Genomic DNA, 16,795 nt, shown 5'->3' on the forward strand with positions numbered 1-16,795 from the left:
CATTCAGTGGGGATAGTGTCTTCAACAAATAGTGCTGGAAAACTTGAAATCCATATGCAGAATGCAAGTGGACCCTTACCTCACACACCAGATACAAAAATTAACTACAAATGGATCAAAGAACTAAATTTTATAGCTAAACTAAACCACTCTTAGAAGAAAACATAGGGCAGAACTTCCTGAATTTGGCAATGGTTTCTTAAATATGATGCCAAAAGCACAAGCGACAAGAAAAATGGATACATCGGACTTCATCAAATTAAAACTTTTGTGCATCAAAGGACACTAGCAGGAAAGAGCAAAATAGTGAAGCAGGCAGTTCCAAACACCCATCCCTCAAAAGGAACATTGAAAAACAAGCAGAAACTGTCAGAACCAACTTTGTCTGAACTGGACAACAGTCAGATTTATAGCGAAGACTGCATCAAGACAACTTCAATATGGTAGGTAGGAAAGCTGTGTGGTGTTTTTACTTGCCTTGCCTCATCTCTTCACCAGCTTGGTGGCAGTCTTGAAGAAAGCAGCCCATGTTCTCAGTATGGGACCCCAGTCCCTGATTCCAGAGAAAGCAGAGCAGACCTTATTCACAAATTATTGTTTGTTCTAACCTATCAGGGGCTAGAAAGACTGACAGGTGCCCTTCTCTGTCTTGCCTGACTTGGAACTCACTCAGGGCAGAAAAATAGTAGGCATTGCTCAAAAACTTTGTAAGGTGGGGGACTTCACTGGCAGTGCAGTTGTTAAGGTTCCATGCTTCCGCTGCAGGGGGCGTGGGTTCTGTCCCTGGTCCTGGAGCTAAGATCCCACATGCTGTGTGCCATGGCCAAAAAAAAACCCCAAACACCAAAAAACAAACAAACTTTGTAAGGTGAACAAAATCCTGCAGCCACCTGAAGCAAAGATTATGCTTAAGACATACAATAGGACCACCTAAAGCCTGGGAAGAAATACTGGGGAGTCTCTTTGGGAAATTGGGGTATTCTAAAGTGACCCTGTGTACTACAGAATTTAGAAAGCCACATGCATGGCTAGGACAGGATGCATGTTTGGAAAAGACCTGAGAAGACCCTAAGCTTTCACCTCTGGCGGGTCACTGGGCTTGGTTCAAGCAGGAAATAAAAGCTAAGGCAGAGTTTAAACTGCCTGGCTAAATGCTAAAGCAGTGGCCGGAAAAGAGCCAGTCTGTAAAGACTGGAAGAGATGGGGTGTTTGTTTCCTTTTAGCTCCTGGTATTCAAGGAAATCTCTGTGAAAATGCTAGTTGAACAGAGACTTCAAATGAACACACATGACAAGGATGACAGTCTTTACAAAAATAGTTTGGGAAAGTTATCAAACAAACAGAGGACTGCAGTTTTCAATAATCAAAAACAGTAAACTCTGGGGAAAGGAGGGAAGGTGATCTCCAGAGTTACCATATTATAATATTCAAATGTTCAGTTTTCAACAACAACAAAAAAATCATACAAAGAAACAGGATTGTGGTCCATTCAAAGGGGAAAAAATGGACAGAAACCCTCCCTGAGGATGCCCAAACGTTGGACTTTCTAGACAAAGGCTTTAAATCAACTGTCTTAAATATGCTCAATTAGCTAATGGGAACCTTAGAGCTGGTTCTAGCTTTGGCTCTGGTGTTAGAGCTGGCAGCTAGCACTGGCTCTACATCTGTAACTGGCACTGGTGCTGGAGCTGGAGCTACAGCTGGATGTGGCCCCGCAACTGGTGTGAGAGCTGATCCAGGAACTGGCTGTATCTCTGAACTAGCTCTGGCCCATAGCTGGCCCTAGCTCTGGCTTTGCTATTAGAGCTGGGGCTGGAGCTGGCACTGGCTCTGGACATGTCAATGGCTCTATCATTGGCTCTGTCGCTGGACCTTGTGCTAGAGCTAGTGCTGGTACTGGCTGTAGCTCTGGAGCTGGCTCTAGTCCTAGAGCTGGTTCTGGCTCTGGCTCTGATGCAGGAGATGCTCTAGCTCTGGAGCTGACACTCAGTATGGCTCTCAGTTGGGGGCAGGTGCTAGAGCTGATAACGCATCTAGCTCTTGCTCTGGAGCTGGCACTGGCTCTAGCTCTAGAGCTGGTGTTGGAGTAGGTGCCACAGCTGTTTTTAGCTCTGGAGCTAGAACTAGGACTGGTGCTAGGGCCAATGCTTGTCCTGGAGCTGGTGCAGGCTCTAGCTTTGGAGCTGACATTGGAGCTGACTCTAGCTCTAGAGCTGGTATTGGAGCTTGTTCTAGCTCTAGAGTTGGCTCTGGCTATACATCTACATCTGGAGGTGGTGCCAGAGCCATCTCTAGCTGTGGATCTGGTGTTACAGCTGGCACTGGAGCTGCCTCTGGACAAGTTGGGCACAGCACTCCAGGTCCGAGTTGGCCAGGTTGAGATGATACACAAAGGCCACCAGCTGCTTCATGCAGGGCAAGTCTGGAGGCTGACAGGAATCCTCTGAGTACTGTCCAGCCAGGTGCCTAATATGGAGGGGATGGCACTCAGGTAGGAGGGCAGGTAGCAGAATCAGAGCCCTGGCCTTTCCTTCCACACTGCCTCCTACGGCACCTTTGCAGGGATCTGGGTTCCTACACCTGGCCCTGCCCTGCCAAAGACCTGCCCCATCCCATCCCCAACCCGGCTCTGGCCATCCTAGCAATAGCGGGCCTTGTCACCAAGCAGGGAGCTAGCAAAGAGCCTCGGTCATAGGGTGGTCTCAATAAATGATTGACCAACTCTCCCCTTCTTCAGGAAAGCCTGACATACTTCTCTGTCTTCCCTGGCCCCCGCCCACTGGAATGTTAACTCCACGAGGGCAGGGAGGGGTTGTGTCTGCTCTGTTCATTACACAGAGTTGGCACATAGTAGGGGCTCCATAGATATCTAATGGATGAGAAAACACGTGGAGTCTGTCCTCTTGCCCCAGTCTTCCTGTAACCAGATAGGGTAGCGGGGGGTCCCTGGAGAAAGAACCAGGCATGGCTTTCTTGACATAAGAGAAACCATTTTTGGCCTAAGCCATCTTGTGATCTAAGCCTGACCACTATGCCTGCCCTTGAGCAGGTCTCAGTAATTAATAATCGTAAGGAAACAAAAGAATGCAGAAACATTTAATAACCTACAATGGAAAAGAATCTGAAAAGGAAGAGATAGATAGATTAGCTAGATAGATAGATAATAGATGATAGTTATAGATAGAGATGGATAGATATTAAACTGAATCACTTTGCTGTACACCTGAAACTAACACAACATTGTAAATCAACTATACTTCAATAAAAATATTTTTTTTAATGCAGAAACAAATGACTGTTATCAGGCAAGAAAAGTAACAATAGCAAAGATAACATATCAGTTGTAAAGACTCCCAGTTCTATTTCAGTAGTAAAGATTAGCCTGACGTTCTCAACCACCAGATCAACTGGAACCTAAGGAATGATGTTGACCTTTTCTGACCCTCCTGACTTCAACTAAAGCTCAGACTCTGTCGACCACCCAAGGCTTTTCATGAATATGCATGTACCCTTAGCTTGAAATTTCCCCAGTTTTGCTGTTTTAGGAGACACTGCTTTGGGAAAGATTCCCTGGTGTTCTTACTTGCTGCAAGTAATAAACCCTTCCTTCTCCTGTGCTTTGGCTTGGTTATGTGTTTTGATTTGACACCTACCGAGAGGCGAACCCAGTTTTCAGGTAACACTCCCAGGGCCCTCATGGCACCTCAACCTGTAGCTTGTGTGCTGAGGTGCTGCCTTACTCTCTGTACACAGCGTGTGGTCACATCTTCCCAATGACACTGGGTACCTGAAGGGCAGGGGAGCAGCCTGCCCTAGTCCCATGTGCCGCTGAGCACGCACAACTAAGGTTCAAGGCAGACTCGTAAGCAGGTTGCCCACCACACCTCCTGTTCCGGGACCCCCACCCCACCCTCGCAGGTGAAGGGGGCGGGGGTACAAGCAGAGCTGGGATGGGGCTTTGGTGAGTCTATGTCTGATGTTTCCTTATGATTAGATTCAGGTTATACAACCTAATCATGAGGAAATACCAGAAAAACTCAAATTAAGGACATTCTATAAAGAAACTATCCTGAAATCTTCAAAAATATCAAGGTCAAGGAAGGCCAGGAAAGACTGAGGGCTGTTCCCAATTGAAGACACTACAGAGATTTAGCAACTAAATCCAATGTGTGGTTCTGGGGACTTCCCTGGTGGTCCAGTCATTAAGAATCTGCCTTCCAATGCAAGGAACGGTTCGATCCCTGGTTGGGGAACTAAGATCCCACATGCCACAGGGCAACTAAGCCTTTGTGCTGCAACTATTGAGCCTGCGTGCTCTGGAGCCCACACACAGCAATGAAAAGATCCCACGCCAATGCAGCCAAAAAAAAAGTGTGGTTCTGGATTGGATCCACCACTTATAAAGGACATTATTGGAATGATCACGTGGACAAAGAATGTTGTCTACCATTTCAGTAAACAACAAATATTACCCGCCATCAAGCTATTCACCACTGCAGCTGCCCCCGACAGTGCACCCTGAGAGAATTCAGGATGGAGCAAAATAAGATACTGGCCCTCGATAGTTAAGATGCATATCAAAGGAATAATTTCAATGAGCACAGGCTCTTGCATCTTCCCATACATAGAAAGTCACTAAAATTATTAACCTGAGATGTCTGTTTTTTGTGATTAGAAGTAATCTTGACGTTTGACTACATTTTTTTTCTTTTTTCTTTTAAGCAAAACACCTTTATATCCTGGCTCTTTCCTTACTTCTTTTGAAGAGTTCCACAGCTATCTGAGAGGCTATCTCCTGATCTATAGACCTCAGCAAAGTTCCTGAATAAAACATTTCTCTCAACTATTAAGTTGTGCTTTTTCTTTTCAGTTGCCAGTTTGGGCAGTCAGCAAAGGGATCCAGAGCGGACTTTGTTGCCAAATGCAAGTTACTGTGTCCAACACACAATGAGACCAAACACATGAAAACATCACGGAGTTTGGAGCAGAGAAAGGTTTATTGCAGGGTCAAGCAAGGAGAACAGGTAGCTTGTGCTCAAAGCCCCAAACTACTTGATGGCTTTCAGGGAAAAGGTTTTTTTTTTTTGAAATTTAGTTATTTCTGAGATATACATTTTAAAGTAATAACTAGAATTATCAGGGAAAAGTTTTTATAGGCAAAATTTGGGGTGAGTGCTGCAGGGTGTGTTTGACTTTCCTCTGATTGGTTTGTGGTAAGATAACAAGGCAGTGTTCCAGGAATCTTGTGCTCAGCCTGAAGTTACCATCCTCCACCTGGGTGGGGGCGTTAGTTCCTGTAGAAGAACTCAAAGATATTGTTATATATATCCCTTGAGGAGGACCCAGGATCCTGCTTTAATTGCTACACTATTGTTTCTTTTTTATTTAATTAATTAATTAAAAATATTTATTTATTTAGCTGCACTGGACCTTAGTTGCAGCATGCGGGCTCTTCCTTGTGGCATGCAGGAATTTTTTTTTTTTTTTTTTTTTAATGTGGCATGTGGGATCTTAGTTGCAGCATGTGGGATCTAGTTCCCTGACCAGGGATTGAACCCAGGCCTGCTGCTTTGGGAGCGTGGAGTCTTAGCCACTGGACCACCAGGGAAGTCCTCTGCACTATTGTTTCTTGATTGCTCCTCCTTTGTTTCTACATTCCCTTACTTCCCTAATTAGAAACTGTTTGAATCTGCCTTTTGTGCTCAGGGAAGGTCTAGGAGGCTGAAGCCTTTTTTCCTAAAAACAAGAAACAGGGGACACAGATAGGTTTTTGTACCCAGGAGGACCCCACAGGTTCCTGCTTGGTTTCAACTTCTGTTCTTTGCCTGAACTCTACGATGAACCAGAGCTTTGGCACTAGCAGAGACCTCTTGAGCCAGTCTGCCTCCTCAGAGAGTTCAGACAAATTTGGGTGAGTCTCTCCCGGGTCTTGGATCTCCCATTATTGACTGATGATCCTAAGTTTTATTCAGTGGTGTTAAACTGCTTGCTGGGGAAGTAGGTTTTCCTTGAAACTTAGTTTCAAGAAAAGGTACCTGGTTATCCTCAGTTAAGAGACACTGGGAAGACTTTATTATGTACGCACAGAATAAATTTCTTGCTTATTAATTGGATTTAAAGGAAATCTCACCCTAAAAATGGCCAAACTGGGGTTCTTCTGACCTTTCTTTTTTGTTTGTTTGTGTACACAGCTAGAAAAGTCTTGATAAAACATCTTTTCAGAACTCTGACCTTAAAGGAACAAAAGCCCTTCTAGGGGGAAACTTGCATTTCCCTCCCTGTGTTTCTGAGATGTAAATATTCTACTTGATCTTCTTAGGCATTTTTCCCCCCTGTATTTTGAGAGCTTTGTCTCTCCCATCTGGAAGGTACACATAAGGTGTACACTTGGCAGCCAGTCAGATAGACTGGGATTTTGAGCAGTCTTTTGTCTGACTGTACCAACTCTCAGGGGCTGTTGTCATCTTAACCTTCATTGTGTCCTGTACAACAAAGGCCTTTACTTTCTTAGACTATTTTGTGGAGTAAACTTCCTAGATCTTGCGAAGGCTGCATCCTTTGCACTCTCTTGTGGGGACACCTCTTGCATCTTATTTGTTTGAGTACCTACTAAGGTACTACTCGTCAACGGGCAGACAATGGATCCTTTAAACTGGAAAAACTTCTAAACTGGTAAATTTTTAGAGAGTACTCATTATAAACAGCTGTTTTATTTGTACCTATGAAAGAAACAAATTAGAAGGTGGATTTAAAATATATATATATAAAAAACAGCTAACCTAAAAACTCTCTTAGTTTAAAACAAACAAAAACCAGTTTGGGAAACCTTATTTGTGTCTTAGCTTCCCCTCAGTGGGTCTTACAGAAGCTAATAAAAATATTAGGTTAATTAATGTTAATTAGGTTGATCAACAGGAAAAAAAAGAAAAGCTGAGGGGAAAGTCAAGAGACTATTTCCCAACAGCATGGAAATTTTATCTTATTTTATTTTAATTTATTTATTTTTGGCTTCGTTGGGTCTTCATTGCTGCACATGGGCTTTCTCTAGTTGTGTCAAGTGGGGGCTATTCTTCGTTGCAGTGCACGGACTTCTCATTGCGGTGGCTTCTCTTGTTGTGGAGCACGGACTCTAGCTGCGTGGGCTTCAGTAGTAGTGGCACGTGGACTTAGTTGCTCCACGGCATTTGGGATCTTCCTAGACCAGGGACCGAACCCGTGTCCCCTGCATTGGCAGGCGGATTCTTTTTTTTTTTTTATCGTGTCCCTTGCATCAGCAGGAGGACTCTCAACCACTGCGCCACCAGGGAAGCCCCAGGATGGAAATTTTAAAGGTACTCATCCCAACAGGACAGAAATCTTTAGATGGTTATTAAAAAATGAGATAAATAGGGGACTTGCCTGGCGGTCCAATGGTTAAGACTCCACATTTCCACTGCAGGGGGTGCAGGTTTGATCCCTGGTTGGGGAACTAAGATCCCACATGCCTCTCAGCGTGGCCAAAAAAATTTAAAAAAAGGAAATGGGATAAATAAAATGGATGTTAATGGGATTAAAACAAAGGTTTGATACAACACTATATATATATATATATAAAGCTGGAAGAAAATTACACTGAGATACTTGACCAGCAATTGCTTGGGACAACATTTAGGCCAATTAATCAAGTTAAAGATTGACAAGGGCTTCCCTGGTGGCGCAGTGGTTAAGAATCCGCCTGCCAGTGCAGGAGACACGGGTTCGAGCCCTGTTCAGGAAGATCACACATGCCGCAGAGCAGCTAAGCGCGTATGCCTCAACTACTGCCTGCACTCCAGAGCCCGCGAGCCACAACTCCTGAAGCCCAGGCGCCTAAAGCCCGTGCTCTGCAGCAAGAGAAGCCACCACAATGAGAAGCCCACGCACCGCAACGAAGACCCAATGCAGCCAAAAATAAATAACTTAAATAAATAAATGAAAAGATTGACAAAGTCCTGAGTCCCTTGGCTCAACCCCTCCCTGGGGACCCCAAAGCCATTATACAAAAATAGATTAAATGGCTGGAGGATAAAAAGAAAGGTTTCTGGACTCCTTGTAAAACCAAGACAGGTTGATGGGGTCCTGATGTAAACTAAAGTTAAAGGTATTAAAGATGATAGAGTTGAGATGAAAGTTTCTAAAAATTGGTATATTTAAGTGGCCTTTATACAATAAGATGGTTACATCTCTTTTGCCTAATTGTGTCTCTGTGGGGAATGCTTCCCCTGCCTGATATTATAAGACAGGGCATATAATAAATCTGCCCCTCAGGCAATATTAACCATGCTAAAGGAAACCAATAGGGTTACTTGAGCCCACACAATGTGAAATAAAAACTGGGAGCTAATATTCAGGGACTAATAAAAACAATAATAGAGATTTATTTGCTCTGGGTTTAACTTGTACCCTCAGAAAGAGGGCCTTTGTGGAATGCTTTGTGCAAACTTTTGAAGACATGATAAGTTTAATCCTAAAGTTCTAGAACATAGATCTCTTGATTTTCAGTTTAGTTGGGAATCTTATCACTGAAATAAAAAAAGCAAATTAAAGAAAATGTAGTTGGGCAAATCGATTTTTTTTTTTTTTCGGTACACGGGCCCTCTCACTGTTGTGGCCTCTCCCGTTGCGGAGCACAGGCTCCGGACATGCAGGCTGAGCGGCCATGGCTCAAGGGCCCAGCCGCTCTGCAGCATGTGGGATCTTCCCAGATCGGGGCACGAACCTGTGTCCCCTGCATCGGCAGGTGGACTCTCAACCACTGCGCCACCAGGGAAGCCCTTGATCTTTTAATATCATTTAGGTGGCAGACCAGTTCTTTGGGGAATTAAAAGCAACTGTTTTTGTCTTGCAAATCTCTACAAATCAGAAATGTAAATACAGCCCACAATGACTGAGCCTAATTGGCTCTACCAGGTAGAACCCAAAACCAAAGGGGGAAAAAAGGACTTTTTAAGCTCAAACCCCTGTAACAGCTCCTCATAGCCTCCTTAAGGATTTATCAAGGACAAATACAAAACTTAAAAGTCTTTTCCCAAAAAAAAAAAAAAAAAAAAAAAAAAAAAAAGTCTTTTCCAGAAATAGTAGAGCCTTAGTCATCTGAGCAAATAAATTTAATGTATTCCAACTGTTATTTATAAACTAGTAAGTTTATATTGTAGTACCTGATTCATAACTAAGTTTTAAAGTGAAGCTATGAAATCTCTAGTTATTTCTGTTTATATATCTGTGTGTCCATTATACGTATGATATGTCTCTACCTCAGATAGTATTATGAAAATTAAATTATAAAAGAGCCCTATTTGACTTACAAGTAAGTGCTTACAAATTAAATATTTCTAAATATAAATGAAACTGACCAAAGTGAATTTCAGGTTCACATGATCTGGGAAATATTAAATCAATATCTGGTATTAAAGTTAGTTTAGGCTTTTTTTTAATATAAATTTATTTTATTTATTTCTGGCTGCGTTGGGTCTTCGCTGCTGTGCACGGGTTTTGTCTAGTTGAGGCGAGCGGGGGCTACTCTTTGTTGCGGTGCGCAGGTTTCTCATTGTGGTGGCTTCTCTTGTTGCAGAACACGGGCTCTAGGTGCACGGGCTTCAGTAATTGTGGCACGCAGGCTCTAGAGCGCAGGCTCAGTAGATGTGGCGCACGGGCTTAGTTGCTCCGTGGCATGTGAGATCTTCACGGACCAGGGCTCGAACCTGTGTCCCCTGCATTGGCAGGCGGATTCTTAACCACTGCGCCACCAGGGAAGCCCGAGATTAAGATTTTTAAGGATTAAAATTGTAATATATATAACTAAAGCTACTGGGATAATAAAGGAAACATTTTAGTATGCAAGGAAAGTAGGATGTGTGTTTTCAGCAAAAGAAGGTATGAGGAATGGAAATGCATTTTGTTAAGGGGAAAGAAAGTGATTTTGTCCCAAAGCTGGTTATTTTTAAACGGGAAAGAAAAATAAGGGCTAAACTAATATAGATACAGAAAGTTGTAGAAGGTTTGTAGAAAGGGAACCCTGAGGAAATAATTTTGTGCATGGTCAGGCTGGGATTGGAATTGAATTGAATTAGGTAAATTAATTTTGTTATTGAGGGTGGGCTGGTGCAGGACTAGAGTTTGGTTTTCTCTCTGTGTTAAGAGGACAACATTTTGGGCTTCCCTGGTGGCACAGTGGTTAAGAATCTACCTGCCAGTGCAGGGGACACGGGTTTGAGCCCTGGTCCGGGAAGATCCCACATGTTGCAGAGCAACTAAGCCCGTGCACCACAACTGCTGAACCTGTGCTCTAGAGCCCATGAGCCACAACTACTGGAGCCCGTGTGCCCAGAGCCCGTGCTCTGCAACAAGAGAAGCCACCGCAATGAGAAGCCCGTGCACTGCAACGAAAAGAGTAGCCTCCATTCGCTGCAACTAGAGAAAGCCCGCACACAGCAACAAAGACCCAACGCAGGCAAAAATAAAAAATAAATAAATAAAATAAACCTAAAAAAAAAAAAGACTAACAAAATGTTTTAAAAAAAGAGAACAAAGTTTTCTTGAAATGTTGAGCTACTTTTGTTTTTGTTTTTGCTGTACGCGGGCCTCTCACTGTTGTGGCCTCTCCCGTTGCGGAACACAGGCTCCGGACGCGCAGGCTCAGCGGCCATGGCTCACGGGCCCAGCCACTCTGCGGCATGTGGGATCTTCCCGGACCAGGGCACGAACCCGTGTCCCCTGCATCGACAGGCGGACTCTCAACCACTGCACCACCAGGGAAGCCCTGTTAAGCTACTTTTGATAATAGATTGTGAGTTTCTTTGCCTTCTAAATGATCTGTATTTTCCTTAAAAATCTTTTATTGTCACGTTGGTTGAATGAACAAGTATTGTTTCACAGTGACCAAGGATCCTATTTGACTAAGTGTTTTAAAAACCTTTTGAGGGGGAACTTCCACTGCAGGGGGCATAGGTTCGATCCCTGGTCGGGGAATTGAGATCCTGCAAGTAGCGCGGTGTGGCCAAAAAATAATAATGATAAAATAAATAAATAAATAAAATTAAATAGGATATAAGGATACAAGTAATTCAGTTAGTAACAGTAATCAAGTCATAGTATGGCAGAGAGAGGCAACCTCCCCTGCAGTGGAAGTGTGGAGTCTTAACCATTGGACCGCCAGGGAAGTTTGTTTGTTTGTTTTTTCTGCAAAAACTCCTATATATCCTGGCTCCTCCCTTACCTCTTTGGAACAGTTCCTCAGAGCTATCTGTCTCCTGGGCTGTAGGAGGATACTGAATAAAACATAACTCTCAGGATTAGATGGAAGTACTGAATCAGTGTCAATTTCTTGATTTGATTGGTTGTGTAGTGGTTACGTGGGAGAGTATCCTCATTTAAAAAAAATAAATACTGAAGTATTAAGGAGTTATGTGTCATCATGTCTTCAAGTTGGTCTCAAATGGTTTAGAAAAAAATGCACTATATATATATATATATATGTATGTGTGTGCATATATATATATATATAGAGAGAGAGAGAGAGAGACATTTCTGGATAAAGAGGACAGAAATGGAGAGGAAGGTGCCAGTGGTTGGAGGGGGTTGACAAGAACCAAGTGAAACAAGTGCAAGCAGGTAACCTGATGTCAGGATTGGGGGAAGTATCCCAATGGGGAACCAGGTGGGGCAGGGACCACTAACAGTGGGGAAGGATGCGCAAAAGCCAATGGCTTGAGAGGTAATCATTTTATTCACATTTTACAGCCCTTTACAGTTTACAAAGAACTTCTGGGAAAATGGTGGACTAGACTTATGAAACAATTCTGATTAAGAACACATAGAGATTGGGACTTCTTTGGTGGTGCAGTGGTTAAGAATCTGCCTGCCAATGCAGGGGACATGGATTTGAGCCCTGGTCTAGGAAGACCCCACATGCCGTGGAGCGACTAAGCCCGTGTGCCACAATTACTGAGCCTGCGCTCCAGAGCCTGCAAGCCACAACTACTGAGCCCATGTGCCACAACTACTGAAGCCCACATGCCTAGTGTTCCACAATAAGAGAAGCCACCACAATCAGAAGCCCGTGCACTGCAATGAAGAGTAGCCCTCTGCTCACCACAACTAGAGAAAGCCCACACGCTGCAAAGAAGGCCCAATGCAGCCAATAAATAAATTAATTAATTAAAGTTTTAAAAAAAGAGCACCTAGAGATGAATAAAATACAGCAAAGACAAGTTTAATGCATGACTGAACTAGGAAGCCAGAAGGAGAAATTCCAGGTGTGAGAGCCACAACAGTGACAGGGTGTGGGGGCAGCAGGTTACTGTAGACTAGGAAGTTGCATGTTAAATGCCCAGGCAGGGACAGAAGACCAGGCCCATGGTGAGGAATGGAAAGAACAGTTAAGAAACCCAAGTATTTTCACAGAAAAAGAGAAGCTTGTCAAATTAACTAACAAAATGCACAGGCAGATAATATACCACGAGTCAGCAAATGCAAAAACAGAAAGTAGAATTTCAAGGAGAACTGGCAAATCCACAACCAGAGTAGAAGGTTTTTAACATTCACTGTCACTAAGTAAAACAGAAAAGAGGAGCAATATAAACAATTTGAACAGGACTTCCCTTGTGGCACAGTGGTTAAGAATCCACCTGCCAATGCAGGGGACACGGGTTCGAGCCCTGGTCCAGAAGATCCCACATGCCGCGGAGCTACTAAGCCCGTGTGCCACAACTACTGAGCCTGCGCTCCAGAGCCCACAAGCTGCAACTACTGAGCCCACGTGCCGCAACTACTGAAGCCTGCATGCCTAGAGCCCATGCTCCACAACAAGAGAAGCCACCGCAATGAGAAGCCCGCACACCACAATCAAGAGTACCCCCCGTTCGACAACTAGAGAAAACCCGCACACAGCAATGAAGACCCAACACAGCCAAAAATAAAAATAAATTAAAAATAAATAAATTTTTTAAAAAATCAGGCCAAAAAGACCCAATGCAGAAAAAAAAATGAATGAGATACACAACATTGTAAATTAATTCTACTTCAATTTTTAAAAATGAATGAGATGTGTTCAACTCAAGAAGTTAGCAGAAGGTGGGAAAAATTTTAAAATAACAGCAAAAACTTAATAAAACTGACTCAAGAAGAAATAGCGTTTAGTGCAAACCATCTCATCATCTCCTTGGCTCTTCACGGCATCCCTGTGAGGAGCTGTCATGGTTGCAGTCGTGTCGATGAATGTACCACTGCTTGAGGAAGTTAAGAAAGTAGCGGAGTCTGCACCTAAAAGCAGGTCTTCCAGATCCACTTTGATGTTCTCCCTATTTTCAGGTTGCACTCTTCTCATCAGGAACTGTCATGTCTGGGCGATGGAGCCTTGCGCTCAGACAGGAGTGGTCCCCAGATGAAGGAGGGCCATCTGCCTGGCTCCTGAGTCTGTTCCCACCTTTTGCGCTGCCTGCCCCCGCTTCCTGGGCTCTTGCTCCTCTTGCATGGAAACCACAGGTGGACTGACGTCTGAACAGAAGGCACTGCGGAAGACAAATATATGAAGGAGCAGAGGGAGGCACTCTTAACTTTTTTTTTTTCTTTTCAGTATGCGGGCCTCTCCCGTTGCGGAGCACAGGCTCCAGACGCTCAGGCTCAGCGGCCGTGGCTCACGGGCCCAGCCGCTCCGCGGCATGTGGGATCTTCCCAGACCGGGGCACGAACCCGCGTCCCCTGCATCGGCAGGCGGACTCTCAACCACTGCGCCACCAGGGAAGCCCAGGGAGGCATTCTTGTTAGAGGACGCTCTTGTCCTCCAAACACACTCCTGTATCTGTTGCCATTCAGCTTAGCACTTAATATTCTCCTGTTCATAAATGTATCCATCTATGTAATTCTTGTGTCATCATCTCAACTGCAAAGCTTTGTTGGCTGAGCCCGGAATTGGCTTTTCATCATTTGTTTCTACTTCTGAGAAGGCAAAAACTGCCCTGGATGGACTTCCCTGGAGGTGCAGTGGTTAAGAATCCGCTTGCCAATGCAGGGGACACGGGTTTGAGCCCTGGTCCGGGAAGATCGCACATGCCACAGAGCAACTAAGCCCGTGCGCCACAACTACTGAGCCTGTGCTCTAGAGCCCACAAGCCACAGCTACTGAGCCCACGTGCCACAACTACTGAAGCCCACGTTCCTAGAGCCCGTGCTCCGCAACAAGAGAAGCCACTGCAATGAAAAGCCTGCGCACCTCAGCGAAGAGTAGCCCCTGCTCGCTACAACTAGAGAAAGCCCACGCACAGCAACGGAGCCTAACGCAGCCAAAAATCGATCAATTAATTAATTAATTGATTTAAAAAATCAGTCCCTCGTGTCCTTTTATCACTCTCTGCCTATTCTTGGCGTACGCAGCCATCTATCGGCAGCCCGTTGGGCCTGCGGAGCCTGAAATAAAATCTCCCTTTCATTCTCCACAGGATCCTCTGGCAGAAGGCCCTCCTGGGGTGCAGTCAGCACCTAGCAGGGTTTCTCTTAGTTCTGCACCCTAGGGCCCCGGCTGTTCAGGCCCTTCCTTCCCTGTCCTGTTTTTCCCTTGTGGCATCACAGCCTCTCCCCTTGTTCATTGCCCGGAGGCCTATGTGTATGTCCCTTTGCAGAGAGCTGCATGCCTCTTCCCGGGGTAAATCCCCTGGGTTGATCATCCAGGAGGATTTCTGGCAGCTCCCAAGCCTCTGAGTGTCCCACTTGTCCCCAAGATCTAACTGAGGGCGGGGCAGCTGCCAGCCCCTCTCCCCCGCAGCCAGCCCCCCAGCTCGAGGAGGCCGCATGGTGTGGCCACATTTCTCTCCTGCTCATGTGGTACCTTTGCCATTGTCCTTGCCTCTTCCTCTCAACAGTACGAGACTGAAGGACCCAGGGTTATTATTTCAATTTAGAACACAGGAGAGGCTCAGAGGTTAAACACCTTGACCCAAGTCCCATGGATATGCTTTCATGGTCCCTCATCTAGAGCCTCTGAGGCCTTAGGACACTTGCAATTTTGTTTCTTACTTCCCCAAATAGGACTGCTGTGCCCACCACTCTGTCCCCAGTGCCTTGCCCCACTACTTGGTACACAGTAGATGCTCAATAAATGTTTGAAATTGTTAAATAAATGGATGAGTTAGAGAAAGAACATTCATTCATTCATTCATTTATTCATTCAACAGTGGCTTGAGTGACCCTTTGATGGGTCCTGGGGATAAAAGATGAATAAGATACCATCGCCACCCTTGAAGAAATCAGTCTTGTGGGGAAGACAAACTTGTAAATAGAAAGTTACAACACAATGCATAGAGTGCGGAAGTGGAGGAATGTGTCTTGTGCTATATGAGAGAACAGAGGGTGTAGACTCTGCCTGGAGAGTCAGGAAGGCTCCAGGTAGGAAGGAACATGAAAGATGAGAGGCTGTGCATTTGCTGGAGTGTTGGGGGTGAGCAGGGTGAGCGCAAGGCATTCCTAGAGCCGGGGGTGACAGTGAGTCCTGCAGGGTCCCAACATGCTCAGGGGTGGCCTGGGGGAGCCCTGTGTGGGCAGAACTTGAAAGCAGGCTCTTGGGCCTTTCCCTTCAGCACATAGAAGTCGGAGATCTCCCACGTGTATCCCCCAGGCTCTGGGTCCAGGAGGGTTGTACCTGGGCCCAGTCTGGGGTACAGGGACCACTGACCCCCTGTCATTCTCGTTTCATGACCGGCTGCCAGAAAAACCTCTTCTGACAACGAGTTCCATATCTGAGCCAATTGGAAACAATCTTATGAGATTTCTTGAGCCAAAAGCTCAACTATAAGCTATGTGAGTCCATTCCGTCTGCTCTTTCATCTTGTAATTCCACCCAACACATCATCAAGTCAGCGGGGCGCAGCTGTCCTCAAGCGATCTCAGGGGGTCTCCCTTATGCTGTTTCTCTTGTTTATTCTCCTCTTTCCCAGGGATTTAGCATAGGTTTACCTGACTTTCAGTTCCAGATGACTTTGCCGTTTCCATTTGTTGCTGTGTTTGAGTTGTAGGTGAGATATTCGAGTGCACGTGTACACAAAAGGCGGGGCGTCAGTACTCTCGGGGGCCAAGGTGGGCTGTGGGCTTCACCAGAGATGCGAAGGAACTAGGGTTGTTTATAAGTAAGGACCAGAGGGAAAGGTCAATGTAATTTGTTGTGTGGGGAGCAGGAAGGAGTCACAGGTAATAACTTAGGGGCTCACTGGCTGGGATATCTCAGTTATGCCTGTAATGGAAGAGGGTTCCATACTGCAGTGACAAATAAGTGACATCAGCTTAGCGGAGAAAGGCAGACCACTGTGCCTCTACAGTTGGAATAATTTTAAAATAGGAATCTAGTAATTTTGACCTAAACATGACTTCATGGATTTACTTTTTATGCTACCCATACACACAAACACACACTATGCTCACCACAGGGGACTCCTGGATCCCTTCTCTGCCGTTTTTACATCAATTTTATTCTTACTTGTATCTTTACAGAAAATGGCACAGAAATCACGGGTTTCGAATACCTAGAAGTTATTACAGTTCCATATTTCAAACACTTCAATATCAAGTTTCTTTCTTCTGGTTCTATGTACATTATTTACACACCAGGGACTACAGTCTAACACTTCAAACCAATGGGAGACAAAGACAGGAAGAATTGGGGGGAAGGTCCATGGACAGAATGAAGAAGAAATCAACTTTTGATATGGAATTAAAATCCCAGCTCACTGACTCAGGCCTTTCTCTTGCAAGGGATCCCCTGCAAGGGTGGGTGGGATAGTAGAGGAAAATG

This window comes from Neophocaena asiaeorientalis, unplaced genomic scaffold, assembly GCF_003031525.2.
Source record: "Neophocaena asiaeorientalis asiaeorientalis breed wild unplaced genomic scaffold, Neophocaena_asiaeorientalis_V1.1 scaffold49, whole genome shotgun sequence".
In the NCBI taxonomy this organism is placed as follows: Eukaryota; Metazoa; Chordata; class Mammalia; order Artiodactyla; family Phocoenidae; genus Neophocaena; species Neophocaena asiaeorientalis.